Raw genomic sequence first — 25,000 nt, forward strand, 5'->3', positions numbered from 1 at the left:
TGCTTTGAAATATCTTAGTCAATAATAACTTTCTCCCATTTCCAAAAGATTTCAAGATCACAGTGATTTCAATGGCCACTGTTTCTGATGTAGACAATGTCTAGTAAGGCTCTGTATTAACCTTTATCAAGTGTGTACTGGCACTTATTCTGTATTGACTTGGTCTGAATCCCTTATGTTAGGTTAAAAGCAGTTGCAACATGGTAGAAAACAGTTGGGTGTTGTAACTATTTTAGTAATATAAGAAACTATTGCTTCAGTTTATACTATGGTCAGATATACACTCTTTGTCTCCATTACAATAAAAAAGGAATTTCTGAGTCAAGTCCAGAAATGTCTACTAAATGTTCAGATTTCTTTCAAGAGACACAGCAACTCTGAAATATAGTAATCTTGGCTAAACATTTTGCAACTCCTCAGAAATACCTGGAAAATTATTTTCTGATGTGTAAAACAAAATGCAAGGAAACTTAGACCACAAATAGGTATGGAAACTAACATATTGGCAAAGTAATCAGGGTATTTGAGGGACTAATAGCTTGGGCACTGCCATAGAGCATTGCTACTGATGCAAGACAGGCCTAACTGTGACCAGTACAATGCATAAAGCAACCTGTAACAAGAAGAGATACTTAAAAATGACACTTTCATATGTTAATGAGAAAAATAATAAAACCCAGTATGCAGTACAATCTATGAAGGTGAGACTGACTTTTCCTGCAAAAGCTTTCAGATTTCAAAAATGCTGGCATCTCGTTCCTGTATCTACTTAATTTAGACAAAAAAAACTATATAGGTGAGGAATTTCTATTACTTTTGCCACCAGGTAGAGGCTTGGGTACTAGCTAGCATCTCACATAAGTAAGTAGGAACTTCTGTAGTAGTGACGTTAAACTAAATTTAGTAAGAAGTGTCTCCTTCTTATTCAAGTTGACTTGAATATCAATAAAATATCTTTAAAATAATAATAATATCTGTAAATTCGAGCATAAATATTGTCTTCTGTAGTGGTAGCTTCAAGTTTCTTTGCATCCAGTGCCATGCTCACTGAGGCTGAGACAATCAACAGAAGAGGGAGAGTGCAGGAGAGCTCTTTTTTACTTGACATCAGCAGATGCTATTGCACTGTGCTGGTTTTGGCTGGGGCAGAGTTAATTTTCTTTATAGTAGCTAGTGTGGAGCTGTGTTTTGGATTTGTGCTGGAAACAGTGTTGATAATTCAGGGATGTTTTAGTTATTGCTGAACTGCTTAAAGTTGAGGCCTTTTCTGCTCCTCACCACCCCACCAGCAAGTGGGTGGGGGTACCTAAGAAGTTGAGAGGGGATACAGCTGGGACAACTGACCCTAGCTGACCAAAGGGATATTCTATACCATATTATGGCATATAAAACTAAGGGAAGGAAAACAAAGGGGACATTTGGAGTTATGTAATTTGTCTTCCTAAGTAACGATTACATGTGATGGAGCCCGGCTTTCCCGGAGGTTGCTGAACACCTGCCTGCTGATGGGAAGTAATGAATGTTTTTTTTTCTTGTTTTGCTTTGCTTGCATGGCTTTTGCTTTACTTATTAAACTGTTTTTATCTCAACCCATAAGTTTTCTCACTTCCACTCTTCCAGTTCTCTCCCTCATCCCACTGAGGGAGGGGGAAAGAAAGAAGGGTGCAGCTGCATGGGACTTAGTTGCTGACTGGCTTTGTCCACAACATGCACAAAGTAGTTTCTATGTAAGCTCTTCCATGGAGTTAATTGCATATGCTATACATCATTAGGTATTTTGATAATAAAATTCTACTAATAAACCAATAAACATAACTAAAGCATAACTTCTGATGGTATTAAATTAGAAATAAACAATACATCCAAAAGGAGTTCTTATATTTTAGTTTCAAACACTTTATGACAAATGGGCCAAGTTGTGGTGCCACAGCGCTGACTTTATTGACACGGCCAGTTTTATTTTCTGGTTTAAATGGGGAGAAAAGAAGTATTTCTAACATAGCAAGAATTTTTGAAAGCTTGGTTTTTAAAAGCAGGCAAATTTACTTTTACATTTAGGAATTAGATTTTTAATCCTATTTTTGGCATTATGTCGATAAATTATCTAGAGTTGAAAAGATTAAAAAGAATTAAGGATGATGCTCAGTGACCAATAAAAGAAGTCATATACTAATCGACATTTCAAGTCAATGATCTACCTGTATAACCTTTGTCACACACAGGAAGGGAGGGGGAATTTTCCTTAAATCTATAGCCAAAATCTATATATGACCAAATGAAGAGTTTGAGGATAATACTTTTGTCCCTGTAAATTAAAAATTCATATTTTTGGCGCTAACTTTTATCAATAGGTGTTGAATAATTAAAAATATTACAACTGGCTTGCTGTCACAATTTTGTCCATTAGCAACCCTGTGCAAATATCCTAACTTTTGTAATATTCTAGGGTCCTGCAGTGAGCCTTATTTTAGCCCACAATGCTGAGAAAAAGAAGTTGTTCTGGAACAGAATTAACATCTAAGTAGCCTTCACTTGTATACATTGATATTTGAACAATTGTTATCATGCTCTTGTATGACTACAGCACACCAAGATCACAGTGGTTTTACAGGAGTCAAAAGCTAGTTTCCAATGGGCAGAACTTTTTCTTTGGCAGATCTAACAGCAGGTTACCTCCACACTGTGTTCATGTACCCTTTTCATGTTTTCTTCCTGCCTCTGTATTATGTCAATTGTCCTCATCTTCTGGCGGTTTATGTTTAACTCAAGTACAGGCATCAGTGCTTATGGCGCTTAGGAAGAGTCAGCACCTCAAAGAAGGTCTGTTATGGGTTGATGGATATTCAACTATCTGGGACAGAACCAGAAAACCCAAAGTTTTGAACTCTTTCTTGGATGATGAATCTGCTTCTGTTCTCAACACGGATTCATTTCTGCCAGGCATTCATGTCTCTCCTTCCCCTGCCATTTGTGGCAAGGTGGAAGCAAATGTCTAGCATACACATTCTTTCCCCAGCTGGATTCAGGTATAAAACTTTCTGACAAGGAATAGCAGTAAAGGGACCAAAGCTAGCTCTGAAGATGAACTTAAGGCCCTTGAAATCTGTAGCATGCCAAGATAGCTTTATAATTTTCTTTTGTTTTAATTTAAACTAAAAAAAAAACATAGAAGGATGGGCTGCTGAGTTCATCTGTCACACCATCTGTGGTTGCCTAGCAGAATTACTCCAGCCTTGAGCTGGAGGAGCTCCCATTTGCAGCTGAACTGCAGTTGGGGATTTTATTAATACATCTCTCATTTATATAGCACCTTTCACTCTCAAGGATCCCAAAGTACTTGTTAAAGGATAAAGCTGAGAACTGAAGACTGCTAGAAGAGGAGAATTGGGAAAATTCCCTCCTTCCTGGCCAGTGGCTTCAAAACTTTTTACTAAAGAAGGCATTTATTGCTGAATTTGTTGCTCACTTTCATTCCTCTGAGTGTGGCTCAATGGGAGGTTGTGACCTTCGGGGCCTTGTGCAGCCATGAGCTGATTTGTTCCTGCTGAGACAATTGCAGATATGCTTGTTTTATTTCTATTGTATGTATGACTGACAATTCGTAAGCATCAGTTATAAAGCTTTTTATATATACATATGTACACATATTTATATATATTTAGAGTACAGAAAATAACTAGAGGAAGAAACAACTGTGATCAGCTGGCATTCAGGAAAATTAAAAGAAAAAATAGAGCCATAAAACATGTGGAATAATCAGCAGTTTTCAGTCAAATGGCATTTAAATGCTGCACTGATGCATAACCTGCCCTACTGTTCTGCGAGGTGGGAGGACAGGTGATATGTCAGCTGTGCTATGCCGTGTAACTACAGTAGAAGGGCTGAGTTAATGACAGACACAAGAGTTTGGATGAATGTTAACACGCTGCTATTTCCATGCTGAGATGAAGTAGCAGGGCTTGGATTTATCATTAAAAGAGACCCAAGAGGCTCTCACTGAGCCAGCTGCTAGGGCCCTAAAACATATGTCGCACCCTTCAGCTGTTCATCAGTACAAAAGGCTTCCATCTCAAAGCACTTGACCTTGTTAGCCTCAGTGGTGTCAGTGATATTTTCAACAGGGAGACAACAGATCAAGTATGAAGAAGAGAATCTCTTAAGGGAAGTGTGTGCAGTCCCTGGCAAAATGACTGCAGAAGTGTAGCCTGTAGATAATGGCTGCTATTTCTGTCATTAGTGATTTGTAAAGCTGGTAGGCTGCTCCTGTTTTTCAAAACAGTTGTAGATAAATAAAAAAGAAATAGCAAGAAAATAAAAATATGTCGGTCAAATAAATTTCAAGTGTCAAATAAATTAGCTCACCAGATTCTGAGATTTCTAAGCCTTCTTCCACACATGCTCCACTGGTCTTTGTATTCTTACTAACTTTAAGGGGAGTGCAGCTTGAGTAAGGACTGAGTGGGGAGTTCTGAAACCAGAGAGAATCATTATAAGAATTACAGCAGCAATATCACCCTGACATTTGCAGGTAGTATTAAATGATGGTGCTGGTGTGAGAGTGCTTTAGCAGATGTGATACTGATACACAGCTCTTAGGAAGGGTACTGCATCCTCTCAGGTGTACATGAGTTAATTCTACTAGTCCCTTCACACTCTGCATTTCCCAAAAGAACAGTAAAGCAGTCCTAATCAGATTTTTTCCTCAATGGAAGGAGCCACTTCAAGTCTGATCATTAAGGCCCTCCTGCACTATAATTTTGTGAAGGTAGTTTGTACATATGGAATATGTGTGTGTGAAGGTATATTTTTCTATTTTATCCCTCTGTAATTAAAATGCTATGTTTGTTTTCTAGTCACATCCATACTCATACACATACACCCATATAACACTAACCTTTAGATATATCCAGAATGAAACACTCCACATTTTACACATCTGCCTTGGAAGGAGGGAGGTAGACAAAGGATACAGAACATGAGAAGAAAAAAAAAGCCACGACAGATGTTAGTTAGGTTGCTTAACACTGTGCCAGAAGGCACTCAGATCCTGTGATGCTGAGCACAGTCTGAAACCTGCACTGCATATCACATAACTGTTTTGGACCTTCAAAATCATGAGCTTTTATGAAAAATCAAGAGATTGTAAAAATAACTGTTTGGTGGGTTGGTTTTGCTTGTCTTCTTATTGTGGTCTTTTGGGATTGTGTTCCTTACCACAGAAATGATGCAAAGTCAGGTGGTTTTTGCATCATCTGGAAAGGGAGCCATACATAAGTGGGTGCCCTGTAAAGACTATAGGGTACATACAGCTGCCCTGTTCAGCTCTGAAGTAGGGCCTGATTATTGAGGAAAATATGCCACTAGCATATATCAAATCCATGCAGAAGAGTGCCAGCTGATGCACAGAGCATCCAATCCCTGAAAGAGCTGCTGGGAGCTTGCAGCTGCTGGGAATTTGGAGGCAGGGGATCTCCCCTCCCTGTTACCTGGTGTTCCACAGTGGAGCTGTTGGGAGGAGGGATGCTGTAGTGGTTGCTGTGCTGAGCTGCATCTCTCTAGGTTATGGAGGCAAGAGATGAATTGTCCTCAGGAAAGATCTGCAGTTTCCAGTTTGGATTTTCAGAGCTCAGAGGCTCTAGGATGGGACTTTTAAATGAAGCACTTTGCTTTTGCCTGCTCTGGTGTATATGCTGTAAACACTCTTGGGCTGGATGTGGGCCAGGGCCAGGTGGAGGGGCAAACCTGCAAAGGGGAGGAAGAGCTGCATTGGTGCGCTGAACTGCCTGTGCAGAGAGAGGGCATGGTCTCAGCCATTTTTTCTTGGCTCTTGCATTGTGCATTTCTTGCACACACCTCCCTTCTTGTGAACAAAAAGGGAAATCTACTGGTTACTCAGGCCTGTTCAGGTACACATGCATCTAATGTGAGAAAGTGGTTCATCTCATTAGGGACAAAGAATAGGAGAGGCAGACAGCTGTTTCTAACTAGGAACAGCAGATTAAGTTTTTAAGCCCTAGGTTGCTAAAAACTTCTTTCAATTACTTGAGCAGAACTGTAGTTCAGTATCTTTGAGGATGGTGCTGGAGTTATTTGTGAAGTAATGTTGCAGTTTTCATTGTCTCCTAATGCAAAATTATATTATAATGATACTTGAGAAGAATGTGAACATTACTTTGATAGCTAATACAGAAAGCAGATACAACAGTTTTTGGTAGGATAATCTAATGTATGGGTTTTTTTTTTTGTTGTTTTTTTTTTTTTCATGCAGAAGTGATTTAATGATGTGTGAGATCTGACAAGTAAATCTCCTTAATGGTTCTCACCACAATGAACATTGAAAATAGCTCTTTTTCATACAATACAATATGTATTAGATAACAGCTGGTAACTGATAATATGGAAGAGATCAATTCTGCAGGCTGCAAAGCACCTGTATTTCTCATTGACTGATAAAAGTTGGAAGTACTCAGTGTTTCAGAAGATGTTTCCAGTACCCTCCAGGATGAGTTTGCCAAAGGATTTGGAACTGTAATTTAGTAATTGTTATGTTAAAGCCTCAATCTTTTAATGCAAAGTAGCTGCAGAAGGGGGAAAAGTATCTAGAGTGAAGATCACTCTATCAGTGATTAAAATACTTTATGGCATCACTGTGAGTACTGTTCAAGAAAGAACATATTGCATCAATAAATTAAAAGAGTACATCTGATATACAAGCTGCAGCAGTAATGTTCTTAAATCTAATATACAGAAGTTTATTTGTTTTTTTTTAATAGTATTAGAAAATTCAGGCCACTAAAACCACCTACCGTTGTTGCTTCTGGTAGTAAAGTATACCTTGGTTTGCTGATAAGTTGTGAAATGAAAATATTTATGATCACAAATATATTATAAATAGTTGTAGAAATCTTGACATGTGGTATCTGTATGAAAGAAAGTCTCAAACCGCAGACCCAATACTGTTTTATATAAATTTTTAAGCTAGAAAGAAGGAAAGAGACAGATGAAACAGGGATAAAATTTAAAAGATAAGAACATGAGGCTGTACATGGAAACAAATATCTGCCTCAAAGCACAGCTAGTTATAATTAAAGCAAGACATTTTATTCATGTATTAGGGCTGCTTAGGAAAACTGTTGTCAGAAATTATGGGGTATTGACAAGCTTCCACTTCTGTCACTGCCTAAGGTCCTGGGTCATCCACACTTCAGGGCATACCCTTGTGGCTGTCCCACTCCTGTCACCTAGGGGATGCAATGAAACTGCAATATGTGTTTAGCAGCTTTGTTAGCAGGTCTTTTATGATTGCAGGTTGGAATAAAATTATTCTTGCCACTTAAACATGTCAGTAGAGTTTGCAAGGTTCTCATCTGCTGCCTTTCACAAGCTGTTAAAGTGAGAGTATACCAAGGAACAGAAAACTAAAGGACGAGGGTAGTGATGGTATGGGTGGTTGCATTTGCTTTAGATGCCCATGGAAGGTGGGAAGGTAGCACTGCCCACCTGGGTCCCCATGCCTACCTGTCCATGGAAATCTCATGCTGGAAAAAGAAGGAGGGAGACCAAGGGAGACTGCACCCACAATGGCTATAGGTCTGGCTTGGGAGTGTAAGCATAAACAATTAGGCTTTGTTGTCCCCATTCTGCAGAGCTGCTGTCTGCCAGCTCTGCTGCAGCCCTGCTATCTTAAATTAACCACAGCTCAGTTCGTTGGGCCCTAAAAATAGAGAAAAGCTTATAATGAATCTTGCTTTGGTATGTTTCAAAATAATATGCTTCTGCTAACTCCTTGGCTGGGTAAGAGCATCTCTGCTACAGTGTGTTTGCAAGCATACATGGCGCTGTGCCATGTTGTCAGTTCCTCAGATGGCTCAGAGAGAGATAAACTGCTCTTCTCCGAAGAGGGATGAGAAGAGCATGCCTCAGTTTGGTGGGAAAATAAATGAAAATGGATATCCTTCACATGTGGCTGGTGTTATAGGTCCATGAGCCATCACCCAGGAAAGCACCCTACCGCTGCTGGGTATGCTTTGCCCTTTGTTTTCTTTTGGGTGCTGCATGAGTGAGAAGGGGTAGGGGGAGTATTCTGGGTTTTAGAAACCTGCTTGTGGGTGCTTTGAAAGGGAAATCAGACAAATAGGCTCCTGTCTCTCTGTTTCCTGGAGTGTACCCAACTGAAGAATAACACATTGCTTAACCTGTGGGAGGAGAGTGTGTTTAGAGTACCTCTTGGCGATCTTGAATATTAGCCACTGAACATTTCTCTATTTTTTAATTATATAGTCTCTAATAAAAGAATATAAGTGGTGGGGAAAATAGAAATTTTCTTTATTCTGTTTGAATAAGCCCTCAGTCCATCTTATTTCTACTCATTATAGGATCTTGAATCCCTTGCAGCTACTACAGACACACTTTTACACGTGTTAATAGCTTAATAACAAAACCCCTAACCATGTTTTCTTTTCCTTTTTGGGAAATGTCCCACAGTGTCGACACACTTTGTAGTGCTTAAAAGTGACCTATGTTGTTTACTCAGTTGCTCTTTGTTACTAGATATTTCTCTACGTCCTTACTCTTCATCACAGGAATCATTGCCTGCTTACTCCTTCCATCTGTCTGACATCATATGCACATTTGAGATGCTTTCATTTTGAAGCAATTTTACTGCTGGTTGACTGGATTCCTTTTGGTCCTTACTTTCAATAAGTGGGACTGCAAGGCTACTGCAATTTTTTCCCAGGGGCAGATGACATGTGAGGACATTACTTAGAGCTTCAAGCCTTCCAGGAGCCCTGGCCTTCAGCTATGCCCTCATTTCTTATATTAAGAAAAAAAAACATAACGAAACAAAACAAAAAAAGAATTTAACTGGTATATTTTGCCAGTGTGCTAAGGCAGCAGTGGCACCTCGTTGTGATGGCAAAGCTATTGCAGTGTGAATAGGTTCTGCTGAACTGAGCCATTTATACTCATAAATGTGCAAACACAGGTGCTTCCTTCTTCATCCTATATGGCAATGTACAAAAGGAACTAGTGGTTTAACCTGTGGCTCTCTTCAAATAACTTTCTGCCAGACATTTGGTTTGCTAATGGAATATAACCTTAAGAGTTAAAACTTTCCTTCATTTTCTCACTCAATTCCTGTGTGCATTTTGTCAACCCCCTTATTTTTATCTTGGCTCCTATATGCTGACACAGCACCAGTTTTCTTGTCTAATTTTATAAACTGTTCAGGCGTGCCGTTATTCACTGTTTTCTTTTAATTATGTATTCTTGTTAATCTTTTTATCCTTCCAAAGTTGCAGATTGTGATTGACACGTGGTATTAATTAAGGCATATAATTTATGACATTGGAGCTTGAAATTAATAAGTGACAATACAATTACATGGTTTGCCTAATTGTCCTTCAGTAATATAAAGATTGACACTTACGGCAGCATTCAAAGTTAAAAGCTCTCAAACAGATAGTACAGCTGAATGTAATCACCAGTGAATCTAAAGTAAACAGATTCACTGTGAGGGACAGGCTGTTGGGGAAATACTTCTGCTGTGGCCTTGTTTTATTAAATAAATGGCTGTATGTGTACAGGTCAATCTCAGAATTAAATTCAAAGTATATTTTTTCCATGATTTTCATTTGCAAATAACTTTTCTGCCATCTTCATTGGTATTTCCCTTCAAATTTCTATTCCCACCTGGCAAAGTGCCAGTATTTCCAACAATAACACTTGTTCTTGTTGATCCTATTCACATCACTGCAATTTTCTTTATGTCTCTGTATAGCTGTCTGAAGATTGGCAACTTACTATGTTATAGGAACACTAAATTGCTCTTTGTTAATAGCATAGATTATGGTCCCGTGATTGCTGAAGAATATGAGAAGTAGTATTTGGGTGAGCATTGTTAGCAGATTTGGAACTTTGAAACTTAATTTCAAATGGCATCTTTGTTTTAAACTGCAAATTTTCCCTTGAGATCAAACCCAGTCTAATCTGGTCCCCTGACTGTGCTAATGCCTATAAAATTTTGACTGATTTTGTCAAAAGAAAAATATAGGCACCTACTATATGTAGACAAGGTATTAAGATTATTCTAGTTGAAATTCCTGCAGCTTTTAAAAAAGTAAATCGCTAGCTTTGCGTTATTTCAAACAGAGAAGTTCAGTAAATACTTCAATTTTAGAATTTTAAAGGTTAATTCCTAGAGATAAGAATATTAAGAATATAAAGACTTCTTCAGCCATAATCTTCTGAAAGAATTGTTCATTGTTAGACAAAATACTATTAGTGGAATTTTAGTTTACAGCCAAATACCAGAAAAAGTAGTGCAAAAGATAAAAAAAAAATAAAGTAAAAATAAAGTCGCTTCCCAACTATGCATGAACTATTAACACACCTTGAAATAGACTGCTTGAAGACACTTGCTCCAGAATCCATCAAAGTCCAATATCTTGATGAATCTGGACTTCAAAGTTGTGAAAAAAACCCCACAGATCGAAAGTCTTACTCTGTATATCTGCCTGTGCTGTCATAGTGGTATAGAACAAAATATAAACATAGAATCATAGCCTAGTTAGGGTTGGAAAGGACGTTAAGATCATCTAGTTCCAACCCCCCTGACATGGGCAGGGACACCTCACACTAAACCATCTCACCCAAGGCCCTGTCCAACCTGGCCTTGAACACTGCCAGAGATGGAGCATTCACAGCCTCCCTGGGCAACCCATTCCAGTGCCTCACCACCCTACAATAAAAAACTTCCTCCTTATATCCAAACTAAACTTCCCCTGTTTAAGTTTTAACCCATTACCCCTTGTCTGATTGCTACAGTCCCTAATGAAGAGTCCCTCCCCACCATCCTTATAGGCCCCCTTCAGATACTGGAAGGCTGCTATGAGGTCTCTGCTATGAGGTCTCCACACAGCCTTCTCTTCTCCAGGCTGAACAGCCCCAACTTCCTCAGCCTGTCTTCATACTGGAGGTGCTCCAGTCCCCTGATCATCCTCGTGGCCCTCCTCTGCACTTGTTCCAACAGTTCCATGTCCTTTTTATGTTGAGGACACCAGAACTGCACACAATACTCCAGGTGAGGTCTCACAAGAGCAGAGTAGAGGGGCAGGATCACCTCCTTCGACCTGCTGGTCACGCTCCTTTTGATGCAGCCCAGGATACGGTTGGCTTTCTGGGCTGTGAGTGCACACTGCAGCTGGCTCATGTTCATTTTCTCATCAACCAACACCCCCCCCCCCCCCCCCCCCCAGGTCCTTCTCTGCAGGGCTGCTCAGAATCTCTTCTCTGCCCAGCCTGTAGCTGTGGCTGGGATTGCCCTGACCCACGTGTAGGACCTTGCACTTGGCTTGGTTGAACCTTGGACAGCAAACTAGTGAGAGAAAGAAAGTGGTGGGAAAGGGTTGAACTGTGCTCCTCACACTTTTCACTGTAACTGGTTAATGAGAAGGGTCACACTTGTAGCTGATTCCATTTCCTTTGAATTGCTGGGCTGCAGCTCTAAGATCACTGGTTTTGCACATTGCAATCTTGTACCACCACACCTGTGGTTTCCTAGGGGAAGGTCCTTGTTACCACATCCCACTGATGGGCTAGAAATCTTCTTGCAATGCAGAAAATGGGGCCATTAGTGCCTCAGCCCCTCAAAAATATTGTCATACCTTAAAACTGTGATTCTCTGAAAAACTTGGATGTGTGGAAAGGCTTGTTGTCCACTAGTTTTGGATCTTGCTGATAAGCAAATGAAAAATCCATCTCTAAAGAAGCTGAAAGTCTTTCTCAATCACACACTTTGCTAGCTAAAGAAAATGAAATATTATGTTTGATTCAAAAGCCAGTAACGTCCATGAGATGTTATGAGACAAGAATATGAAACAGCGTAATACCATTCCCTGTGGTGGCATTCCTCTGGTTTGTTATTTTTTTTTCTATTATACTTTAGAATAAATTTTAAGAATTTGATTTTCAGAAGCACTTTTCTATATTTTTATGCATTTGTGATTTGAAACAGGATTCAACAAGAGGTCTGGCTAATGGCATGATTTGGAAAATCAAGGCTAAGTTAGCAGGTGAAAATGGTATGGAGATAGCAGGGTGTATTGTTAAAGTTACTGAGGTGTCTATTCCTAATAATAGTTAAGTACACATGATATGATGCATCATAAGTGTCTGGTGATTTCTTCCACAGCTCTGGCATGTGGGGCATCACATAATTTTCCATATGAATTGACTTCTATGTTTCCAAAACCTCAAATATGCTTATAGTTCAAAAAATCATATATAGATTTATTGGTAAGGCTTTATAACTTTCTATTACATATTTTACCAATGCTGGTGTTTGTTTTTGAAGTCCAGCTGTGGCAATCAAAGGTAAAATGGGAGTATACTGGCAAAGAAGTCATTCCAGAGGAAGCATTCTAAAAATGTAGGAATCCTAGAAATAAAATCCACCATAGCGTAAACCAAATATCTTAGTGGTTTTTGTTGTTGCCATTCTGTTCTTGGGGGGGTGGTGGTATGTCAGAAAAATGAACCAAGTTTAAGTTGCAAGAGAATTTTTAAAAAATTCTACATGCCCTTATATTTATTCATCATATCATTCTGCACCAGCAGCCCTTCAGAAAGTAATTGGAGTGTTTGGACTGGAGACAGGGCACAGTTGAGCTGCCTGTTAATAACACTGCACATCTCAATAAATAATTCTTGATTTCATTGTCGTTTCATTGCAGTGGTTAAGGAAGGGTGACTTGGTTAAAACAAATGCAGATTGATTCCTCAAGCAACATGGTTCAACCTTGGGTGCCTATGCATTATGATCAATAATGTTTACAGTCTTTCTCTGTCCCCTCAAAGAGAATGTGCCTGCAGTTGAAGGGAAAGTGATTCTTTTCTGCTGGTGACATTTTATAAGTGTGGCAGCCTATTTCTGGGAAGTCTTTTTGTTCAATGTTGGCACAGAAATAAAAATCATCAGACGTGCAAGATGTGAATGGGCATGTGCATAGACCCCCCCCTTTTTTTTTTTATAATAGAGCAGAGATCGATAAAGCTCAGCAGAAGAAGGTAACAGCTGTAAGCAGCCTTGTACGGGGGCTGTAATCCTGGTGAATAATGTTGCTGTCATAACAGGAGGGATAATTTAATGCTGACACTTAGCAGCATGATAAATAGCTTGTCAGACATAGGCAGTGACAGAGTCAAGTGAAACTGCCCATGACAAGTTCTGAAATATTAATCTTCTACTAGACTGTGACTGTGCTGAAGGGGCAGCATCATACAGAAGGCTGGGAAGGGAGATGCTTTGTAATATAAACAAATGTACTTTAGGACAAAACGCTTTTATTGTGCAGAGATATTTCCCTTTACAAGGGCTACTATTTATACTATTTCTGTACAGTACTCCAAACATTTGTGCTTTGCAACAGTGTATTATATATATATACTCCAACATAATTTCTCTGAAATGTTTCCCATCATACTGGTAAGAGACTTTTGGGCTTAGAGGTTACTTTTTGAGAAACATTAAATTGAAAAATATGAAATTAAATTAATGTAACTGATTTTTTTTTCTTCTCTTTTTTTCCCAGCCCATCTACCCTTCTTCCAAAGATTTTTCCAGTTTACCTAGGAACCTTATTGTGAATGTCACATAAGCAATGTGGCAGGGTTTCTTATGCCAAACACCAACTGATTTATGAACTGCTCTTCCATTAGAGATGACCTAGAGTGATGGTGGATGTAGCAGACACTAGATATTCAAACCAGACCATTTGTTTAGGTGTAATTTGCTTAATAAAGTACTAAGCTATTGTGATCTGCAAGGAGATGGAGTGGTCCACATGCTACTCTGAGAATTATGTATCAGAGACTCTTTCACTCCTTTTGAAAACTATATGATTACCAAGCCTCCTTGTGACAGGCAAATGTTCTGCCTTCATTCAAGATCAGGGCTGAAATAAATAAAATCTGAGCAAGCTATGATGGACGTGCACTTAATGAAGATAACGCAGGATACAGCAAGCCAAGTAATAAGGTTTGATATATTGTGCATCAACTTAGAGAGGTGCATGTGACTGCTGCCAAAACAATATTAGCAGTGGTCTGGTGGTAACAGTAGTGAGAAGCATCTTCTAAAGTTTATCAGTTTGCCATAATAGTAATCATATGCCTATGATTATGATCTAAAAGGTGGTAGATTTCATTAGAAAAATTCAGGGCTTAATGGCTGTAAATGTGCATTGTCATCTTTAATAGTACTCTAACTTCTGTCTTGAAGAGATTGTAAATTGAGCTGTCAATGAAACATTGGCTCAAGGTCTTACTTATTCATCGATGCAGCATGGGTGGATTGAGAATGCAGCATAGAATCATAGAATAGTTAGGGTTGGAAAGGACCTTAAGATCATCTAGTTCCAACCCCCCTGCCATGGGCAGGGACACCTCACACTAAACCATATCACCCAAGGCCTCGTCCAACCTGGTCTTGAACACTGCCAGGGATGGAGCATTCACAGCATCCCTGGGCAACCTATTCCAGTGCCTCACCACCCTAACAGGAAAGAATGTCCTTCTTATATCCAATCTAAACTTGCCCTGTTTAAGTTTTAACCCGTTACCCCTTGTCCTATCACTAGAGTCTCTAATGAAGAGTCCCTCCCCACCATCCCTATAGGCCCCCTTCAGATACTGGAAGGCTGCTATGAGGTCTCCACACAGCCTTCTCTTCTCCAGGCTGAACAGCCCCAACTTCCTCAGTCTGTCTTCATACAGGAGGTGCTCCAGCCCCCTGATCATCCTCGTGGCCCTTCTCTGGACTTGTTCCAACAGTTCCATGTCCTTTTTATGTTGAGGACACCAGAACTGCACACAATACTCCAAGTGAGGTCTCACGAGAGCAGAGTAGAGGGGCAGGATCACATCCCTTGACCTGCTGGTCACGTTCCTTTTGATGCAGCCCAGGATACGGTTGGCTTTCTGGGCTGCAAGCGCACACTGCTGGCTCATGTTCATTTTCTCATCAACCAACACCCCCCCCCAAGTCCTTCTCTGCAGGGCTGCTCTGAATCTCTTCTCTGCCCAGCCTGTAGCTGTGGCTGGGATTGCCCTGACCCACATGTAGGACCTTGCACTTGTCATGGTTAAACTTCATGAGGCTGGCATCAGCCCACCTCACAAGCGTGTCAAGGTCCCTCTGGATGGCATTCCTTCCCTCCAGCGTATCAACCGAACCACACAGCTTGGTGTCATCGGCAAACTTGCTGAGGGCGCACTCAATCCCACTGTCCATGTCAGCGACGAAGATGTTAAACAAGACCGGTCCCAACACCAATCCCTGAGGGACACCACTTTTTTACTGGTCTCCAGTTGGACATTGAGCCATTGACCACAACTCTTTGTGTGCGGCCATCCAGCCAGTTCTTTATCCATCGAGTGGTCCATCCATCAAATTGATGTTTCTCCAATTTAGAGACAAGGATGTCGTGTGGGACAGTGTTGAACACTTTACACAAGTCCAGGTAGATGACATCAACTGCTCTACCCCTGTCCATCAGTTCTGTAGCCCCATCATAGAAGGCCACCAAATTGGTCAGGCAGGATTTCCCCTTAGTGAAGCCATGCTGGCTGTCACCAAGCACCTTGTTGATTTTCATGTGCCTTAGCATGCCTTCCAGGAGAATCTGCTCCAAGATTTTGCCAGGCACAGAGGTGAGACTGACTGGTCTGTAATTCCCCGGGTCATCCATTTTCCCCTTCTTGAAAATGGGGGTTATATTTCCCTTTCTCCAGTCGTCAGGAACTTCACCTGACTGCCATGATTTCTCAAATATGATGCCAGCGGCTTCGCAACTTCATTTGCCAGCTCCTTCAGGACCTGCGGATGGATTTCATCAGGATCTGTGGACTTGTGCGCGTTCAGATTTTTAAGATGGTCTCGAACCAGATCCTCTCCTACAGTGGGCTCAAGGTCTTAATTCTCAAGCATGTTTGGCTCCACAGCCAGCACAGTACCTAAGAGTCTCTGTATATATCTGGCAACATATTGCCTTATTAACATTGAAGGACGGTGCCTGGACAGGGTCTGAAGTGGCTGAAGAAACACCAGTGTTTTCAGCAGTCTCATTCTCTAACACATACATTGGTCGAAGTGCCACATAGTGCTGTTCTGAAATTCAAAAGGAGACATGTACAGTTGTGTGAAAGACTACTGGTAGTTTTTTGTTAAAAGGCAAGGTGAAGTCTGCAAAGAGTTGAATTACAGTTCTTAGTATAAGTACTGTTTCTTCAAGTTCAAGGAAGTACGATGAATACAGATTACATGAAAGCAGACTTTAGAGCAAATCAAATGAAATGGGATTCTATCTTGAAGTCAAAAGGCCCAAGCTACTTCATCCCTGTTTGGGAAAAGAGGAGATTATGTTCTGATTCTAAAAGCAGTTCAGTATGCTCTCTTCAATAGCATTAAGATTTGAATACGTTTCATTTATTAATGGTTTTAGTGTAGAAAACATTAAACACGGTGCTGAAGCTCTAAATAGTAGCATCAGTAGGTTACTGAAAGTGAAATATTATTAGGACTTGTCTTCTAAATTGGATCAACCAGTTGTTTCTGAAGTGGCATGCAAAATGGACGGGCCAGGCCTGAAATATCATAGGTTAGAAAAACAGTATTGTTTGACCCATTTTGCATGGGAAGTGACTTACAACTTTCAGAGTTTGAGAAATATAGCTCTCTTGGTATGTGTATTTTTTGAAAGTGGTGTATATATTACGTATGTACAATATCCTGATCATTTTGTGCCTTAGAGCCTGACTTGGCCTGTTCATGTCAATAGGTAGTTAACTTATCTAGATGAAATATATTCTGAAATTTTCACAGCAGGATACTTGCACTAGTCCTTTATGCAATTGCTGTTGTCTCCAGTGCTGACAAGGTAGACTGTTTTGGAGTCAGCTCCAGTATTAAGAGAAAGTTATTTGTACTCACTAATTACCATACAATCTTAGAATCATAGAATAGTTAGGGTTGGAATGGACCTTAAGATCATCTAGTTCCAACCTCCCTGCCATGGGCAGGGACACCTCACACTAAATCATGTCACCCAAAGCCTCGTCCAACCTGGCCTTGAACACTGCTGGGGATGGAGCATTCACAACCTCCCTGGGCAACCTATTCCTGAACTTGTGCGCGTTCAGATTTTCAAGATGGTTTCGAACCAGATCCTCTCCTACAGTGGGCACAAGGTCTTCATTCTCACAGTCCCTGCATCTGCCTTCCAAGACTTGGGTGGTGTGGTCAGAGCCTTTGCCAGTGAAGACTGTGGCAAAGAATTCATTCAGAACCTCAGCCTTCTCCAAATCCCGTGTAGCCAGTTCTCCCGATAGCTTCCGGAGAGGACCCATGCTCTCCCTAGTCTGTCTTTTATTTGCAATGTAACTACAGAATCCCTTCCTGTTATCTTTCACGTCTCTAGCCAAGTTTAATTCTAACTGGGCCTTAGCTTTCCTAACCTGGTCCATAGCTTCCCAGATAACAACCCTGTATTCTTCCAAGGCTGCCTGTCCTTGCTTCCACCTTTTATAAGACTTTTTTTTTCCGTCAAATTTTCCTCAGCAGCTCCTTATCCATCCAAGGAGGTCTCCTGGCCTTCCTGCTGCACTTCCGTCTAGTTGGGATGCAACACTCCTGAGCTTGTAGCAGGTGATCCTTGAATATCAACCAACAGTATTGGGCCCCTCTGCCCTCTAGGACTGTATCCCATGGAACCTCATTAAGCAGGTTCCTGAAGAGGCCAAAGTCTGCTCTTTTGAAGTCCAGGGCAGTGAACTTACTGAACGCTCTTCTCACTGTCCTGAGGATCTCAAATTCGAGCATCTCGTGATCGCTGCATCCAAGGCTGCCCTGGAGAGTCACATTTCCAACGACTCCCTCCCTGTTGGTGAGCACGAGGTCAAGCATGGCACCTCTCCTTGTCGGCTCCTCTATTACTTGCAGAAGGAAGGTGTCTTCCACACAATTGAGGAACCTCCTGGATTGCTTGTGCCGGGCCATACTGTCCTTCCAACAGATGTCAGGGTGGTTGAAGTCACCCATGAGAACAAGGGCCTGTGAGTGTGAGGCTTTTCCTATCTGTCTATAGAGTGCTTCATCCGCAGGTTCTCCTTGATCAGGCGATCTGTAACAGATCCCCACAGTGATGTCTCCCATAGCTATATTCCCTTTAACCCTGACACACAAACTCTCTGTGGACTGCTCACCTGTCCCCAGATAGAGTTCCATACTCTCCAGCCTATCCCTAACATAAAGGGCAACTCCCCCCCCACCTGCCAGGCCTGCCTTTCCTAAAGAGCCTGTAACCTTCCATTCCAACACTCCAGTCATAGGAGCCATCCCACCATGTTTCTGTGATGCCTATTATATCATACCCCTTAGACATGCACACATCTCTAATTCCTCTTGTTTGTTCCCCATGCTACGGGCGTTTGTATAGAGGCATCTGAGCCGAGCTCCAAATGAAGCTGGCTCATTGGCTGGAGCGGCTGGGATATCTCCACATTGCTCCGAGCATTTATTATAGGTGCCGTTATAAACACAGTGTTAATAACACAGTGTAATGTGACTTCTTGTTCTTGATTTTTAAAGGTAATTTTTTTTTTCTGTATAAACGCACACAAACTTAGAAAATAGGTTCAGTAAGAAAATTCATTTAATGATTTCAAGAGAAACTTAAATTTTTACCCAAAAAGATAGATTTAGCCTTTTAGTCTTATGAATTATCAGGTTTTCTGTATGTAATGCATGTGTACCATAGTAATTCAGTTGATGTTTTCTGTCATCTTTTTATATAATACTTTAATCTAAACTTGGTTGGTTAGTCTAAACTTTGCTGAATGAGTATTTCTACTCATTCTTTATGTATTTCTGTTTTGGTGTTAGTGTTTCATGAATACTATAAAACTACACATCAAGAAAAGATGTTTGGCAAACAAATTTTGAGCAGAGAGATCCAGAAATCTTATTCTTTGTCCAGGTGTAGAAGACAATATCAGCTGACTTTACACAGAGTTTTTAATGTTATGTCTTAGGCAGTCCTGAATTGCAGAAGACAAAATGCTGGCAGAAAATATTTAGCTAAGCTTAAAAGTAATGAAACTGAGAATTGATGTTTGTCTGTAGTTTTATAATTTCTCTGTACATCTGAATTATTCTTTCATGGTAATAAGTATTTAGCATAATCATTTATAAGACTGAAATCCAATCTGCTCTCTTTTTAATTATTAAATGTATTTAAAATAAAAAAAAATCCAACTGGTTAAATTTTTTCCAGAAAACCTGCTGTTAAGAATCCCTATTCAGTTTGCTAAAATATAGTAATAAAACAACTTTGAAATCAGGTAGCAGAAATAATTCATATTTTTCTGAAAAGAAAGGAGGGGAAAGTTAGCAGAGTAACTAGAGGAAGTTCCTGAGTGACAACATACTCATGAATCTTCGTATACCCAATCTAGGACAATTTTTCATGTTGCGTTACCATAGCAGAGAGATTTACTTGCTATCTCATTCCCAGACAGCCACTGAAATCTCTCTGCTCTTCTCCAAGAATATGGATTGTTTCACCAGAAACACTGAAGTGGTTTTATTATGTACAGAAAAAAAAGGATGGGGAGCTAAAAGGCCACAGATTAGCATATTCATGTAGTATGTTAGGCACTGAAATTTGAGTTTCTTCTTTGCTCTAATTATCAGAGTGTAGGGAATAGTTGTCGCTTTTTGACCAATGATGAACTAATAATTTGTGTTTTGTTTTGACCAATAATTCCATCTTTAACACAAGAAACATCTCAGATGAAAGTTTTTCAAAACCAGCATGTTTCTCTGAAGGGGTCTGGCTTCAGTTAAGCAGGAAATAAGTAATTACATGTTATGCGTATTTAATAAAGCATTTTTTTCAGCTCTTTTTATCTACCAAGCTCTTCGTATAACGTTAAAAACTGATTTATTGAAACAATGGAATTAAAAGAAAGGGAAATTGATATAATGAAATAATAAATTTAATGATACATGACAAATTTGCAACAGCGATGGCATTTCAAAAGGTACAAAAAGTGAACCCTCTTCAAAAAGAAAATTTACCAATAATTGGATCCGTGTTAGGGGTGTGTGCTGTTTCAGCTGAAGTCTGTGTAGACTGGCATAGCTGCCTACAGGACAGAAATTGCCCATAGGCAAAACCCTCAGGGACATAATTTCCTGCACGATTTTTCTCTCTTGATTTCTTGGAGACCTAGATGCACAAAAGAATTGGTGTTGTCCAGTACTAACACTTACTGGGCAATCTGCACAGTCCCTGAGGGATCTTAGCATCCTGGAGTTCTTGTTAAAGGAATTCTCACTATTAATTTGGGACTATGTTTTCTCATTGTTCTATCAAACTCTGTAGCAAAGGATAAGAGGAAATGGCCTCAAGTTGCACCAGGGAAGGTTTAACTTGGATATTGGGAAAAATTTCTTCACTGGAAGGGTTGTCAAGCATTGGAAGAGGCTGTCCAGAGAAGAGATTGAGTTACCATACATAGAGGCATTTAAAAGATATGCAGATGTGACACTTGGGGTATTAGTTAGTGGTGGAGTTGGCAAAGCCAGGTTAATGATTAGACTCAATGATCTTAAAGGTCTTTTCCAACCTGAATGATTCTATGATAGGATGATAATTTGCATGGCTGTTTGACACTTTGGTGTGCACAGGATCCCTCACTATTACAGGCATCACTTTCTTATGCTGTCTCTGTTGCTCCCCCACTGCTCTCTGAGCACTTATGATTTGTTGAATGTTGCAAGGTAGAGCCAGAGTTGTCAGAAATAGAGGTGGAGTCATATAAAGATGTTAATCCCTGTGCTCAAAAGTAGGACTAAAGAAAACCATCTAATTGGTTCATAATGACAGGCAGCAGTGGAGACCCCACAGGACCTCAGCTAATCTATACCAATGCTTCGTGGTTCCTGTTAATGTGGTTTTCTCATCCTTCTCATTTTAAGAAGAGGAAGATATGTGTGTTTCTAAGGACACACACCAGTTTAATTGCATGTAGTAAATGGCTGTAACTATATTGAATGTTGTGCTGGTTTTAGCTTCATAGTAGCTCTTAGGGGGCTATGTTTTGGATTTGTGATGAAATAATATTGATAATACAGAGATGTTTTTGTTATTGCTGAGCAGTGCTCATACAGAGTCAAGGCCTTTCCTGCTCCTCACACCACCCCATCAGTGAGTAGGCTTGGGGTACACAAGGAGTTGGGATGGGACACAGCCAGGACAGCTGACCCCAACTGGGATGTTCCATACCAAATGGCATCATGCTTAGCAATAGAAAACTGAGGGAAGAAGGAAGGGGGGTTGTTCAGAGTTATGGTGTTTTGTCTTCCCAAGTAGTGTGATGGAGGCCTGCTTTCCTGGAGATGGCTGAACATCTGCCTGCCAATGGGAAGTGGTGAATTAATTCCTTGGTTTTGCTTTGCTTGTATGCATGGCTTTTGGTTTGCTTATTAAACTGTCTTTATCTCAGCCCATGAGTTTTTTCGCCTTCTGATTCTCTCCCCCCAACTGTGAGGGAGTGAGTGGATGTGTTGCTGGCTGGGGTTGAACCATGACAGATGTAAGCGAGTATACTCAAGGTTGTGGGAAGACTTTGCATTTGCAGTACAACTGCTGTTTACAGAGCAGAAGGTGATAAATGAGGTGTGGTAGCACCAAACATTTTTGTTGCTGCTGTTGTTTGTTTTTTTTTTTTCCTTGTTTTGAAACTTACTTACATGTTGTCTTATTGAATTAGGCAAATTAGGTAAAAAAAGACTCTGTTATTAAATATGCAAAATAAGCATTTGGACCTAAATATTTCTTGATTTAGTAATAGTACACTATTCCATCTGAGGTAAGTGTTTAGAGGAAGAAGCTCTCAAACACATTGTGATTATCTGTGTGATGACTCCATAGTTTATCTGATAGTTGTCACATGAAGACTAGCAATTGTCTTTAAACAACAACAACAAAAATGTTATTATATCCATTCTGTTTAGTATTGATTCTGTTAGAAACTTATCAAAAATTGCAAGTCATTTATTTTATCAAAAAAGTTAAAAAAAAACCAACAAATTTTGAATTAGAGAGACTACAGGAAAAACCTATTCATTAATACAGAAGAATTGCCATGTTTTACATTTAAATACTGTGGAAAACTTTTTCTACAAATGCTGGGATCGGTGCCATCTGGTCGCTTGGATCATCCAGCTGAAAATACTGTGTGCTTCTTGTCAAAACCACATTCATTAACTAATTTTTTAATTTTTTTTTTCTTTAAAGTCCATTTTGCCAACATTATGGTATTTTCCGGTGCATGAAAGCCATCAGTGTATCCCTTTTAGCGTTACTTTGTGGCTATTCTAATGATAGTGGTAGTTTTGCTTAGTGATAGTTTTATCTCTGTGTACTGTCGTATGTGATGGTGAATAGATGTGTAATATTCTGGAACTATACAGCTGACAACTTCCTTGTCTTTTTTTTTTTCTTTAAACAACTTGATTAAATGAAATGTCATTAGGAACATATTTGCTGGGATTTTGCTTTCTTGTAAGAGTTGATATGTTTGTTAGCAATTTCTTTCCTCAGCCTCCCCCTGAAATGATGGCTTCAGAAAAGTATGTACTATGGCGTTTTATATAACAGGAAATAAATAACGAAATTGAGTAGAGGTATGTAATTAGGGTGAGCCACACCTGTTACCTATCTGCTTCTCCTCAGCTTTGCATTAAAATGGTAATTGAGCACAGCTGCAGGATGGGCCCAATCCTCTTGGTTTGGAGTATCCTTGACACTAATGTGAATTAGTACAGTTCGTCTAGGAGGCAGAACTGATGTTCCCTTCTACACACCTGGCTTCTTGCTCCAGCACTGATTGGATAGCAGGACTTTTATCATAATGCCAGTGGTACAATTTTTAGAAATTTAGGTTTATTTATTTTCATCTGTGTGTATAGTTTTAATTTTTTTTTTTTTCAGTACATGAGCATGATAAAATCATAAACTGCAGATTTCAGGGTTTAAAAAATGAGCATAAATATACTGAGGTTGAGCAGGAATTGAGCTAATGTGATAGAAAGTGTACACTTACTCCCACAAACTCCATACCTATTGGTTCCCTGCTTTCCTTCCCTTTCTCCATACCACCTCTTGTTAGGAGACTTCAGGGAAAGAGCTGGACCACTTAATCAACCACTGAGGAAAGGAAAGGGCCCCATAGCAGCCATTGCTCAAATGGCTAGACTTTTTCATGCCACCTGGACCATCCTTTTCATCCTGATGATCTTAAAGGTCTTTTCCAACCTAGTTCATTCTATGATCCTATCTCAGCTGAAGGCTGGTCCTTCTCTGACAAGAAGTCCCTTGTAATCCTCACTGCTTGCTCCCTCCACCCACTTGCCCCAAATGCTGAACAATCTGCTGTTCCAGAAGCTGCCCCTGGAGAGGGAGTCACACAGCAACAGCCTAGTCAACATTTATGTTGAGGGAAATGTAATTTATAAAGTATTGTAGAAAAAAGCCCCAGTTATAAATATGCTAAGATATAGCACATAAAGTACACAAATCTATCTTAATTTTTGCATGAATGATTTTTGCTGTTTAAATATAAAAATAAATAACATTTGTGATAGACCAGCTTATAAAACAGCAGCTATGTGTGTGTGCACTTGTTTCTCCCTCCCACCCTGTTTTTCTAAATGAAATTGCAGCTGATGTGGACCTTGTCTCAGTGTAGTCTTCAAAGAATGCTGGGTAAATACATAGATGGTCTTTATAAGATAATAAATTTTCAGTTGGTTCACTTTGAAATCATTTGACAAGGACAGCATGCTTGTCCCTGGTTAGAAAGATTGGAACCTGCGTATAGAAACCTAAAATGATTTGATTTCCAACTCCCTTATCTTAAAATGTTTAGAAATAGGAAGGTTTTTATGATTTATTACTTGAAAGCCATCAAATCTCCTCCTGGCAAAATGAAGTAGCAGTACATACCTGTTAACCCCACATTCTGTCAACCTGTAAATGCAGTCATAGAATTTTACATGTGGGAAGTTTATTTAAGCCATGTCTTTAAGTAGTGTCTGTTTTCTAGTGCCATGTATATTTCGGTATTTATGTGAGAAGAATAAATTTAAATAAATGACCAATTTATTGTCTCATGCACTTCATATAGTCTTTCACAGAAAGTCCTACCCAAAGGTTTTCAGGAGACTTTGTCTTTCTCAGAGGTGTATTGTAATATTACCAGAAAAGTTTATTCAACACACAGCAAATCAAAGGTGAAGACAATCTAGTATAGCCTTGAAAGCTATAGGTGAGACGTGAGAAAGACTAGCAGAGATTATGTTCATCAGCTGGTGCAAGGGCTGTTTGAAAATGAGGGCTTGCTTGTGACCATGCTTACCTGGTGGTGAGTTTGATGAAGTTTGTGTGAAGAGATGAATCTGGGAGGAATGACTTTACTCTTTTGCCTCAGCTCTTTACCACTGGATGAAGAAGGTACCCAGTTTCAGATTGATGTCTATTTGTTGCTGTCTCCTGTAATGCAAAGGCACTCTATGGTCTTTGCAACTTCAGAAAAATTAGAAAGATCTCTGTGATGCTATAGCTGTCTCGGGAAAAAATCTGTTATAGGAGGCTGCTTGCATCCAGGGGCTGCTTTGACCAGTAGTAACTTACTATGGGCAGAAAGTGATCATTAGCAGGGTACAGTATGGAAAGATATCTTGTGACTGTTGTACTGTATGAGTGTCACAAATGTAGTGGCTGGAAGGTGCCTCTGTAGCATGATGTATGTCTAAATTTGTATTTTTGTAACGTCTTGCTACTTAACAAGTGTTTATCAAATGTATTGACAGTTACATCCTCCCTCAGTTCACCAGCTGAAGAAGGTATTAGGACAATAATTTAAAAAACTGGGA

The sequence above is a fragment of the Pezoporus occidentalis genome, unplaced genomic scaffold, assembly GCF_034315485.1.
Source record: "Pezoporus occidentalis ecotype Australia unplaced genomic scaffold, CSIRO_AGI_Poc_V1 ctg2, whole genome shotgun sequence".
Lineage (NCBI taxonomy): Eukaryota > Metazoa > Chordata > Aves > Psittaciformes > Psittacidae > Pezoporus > Pezoporus occidentalis.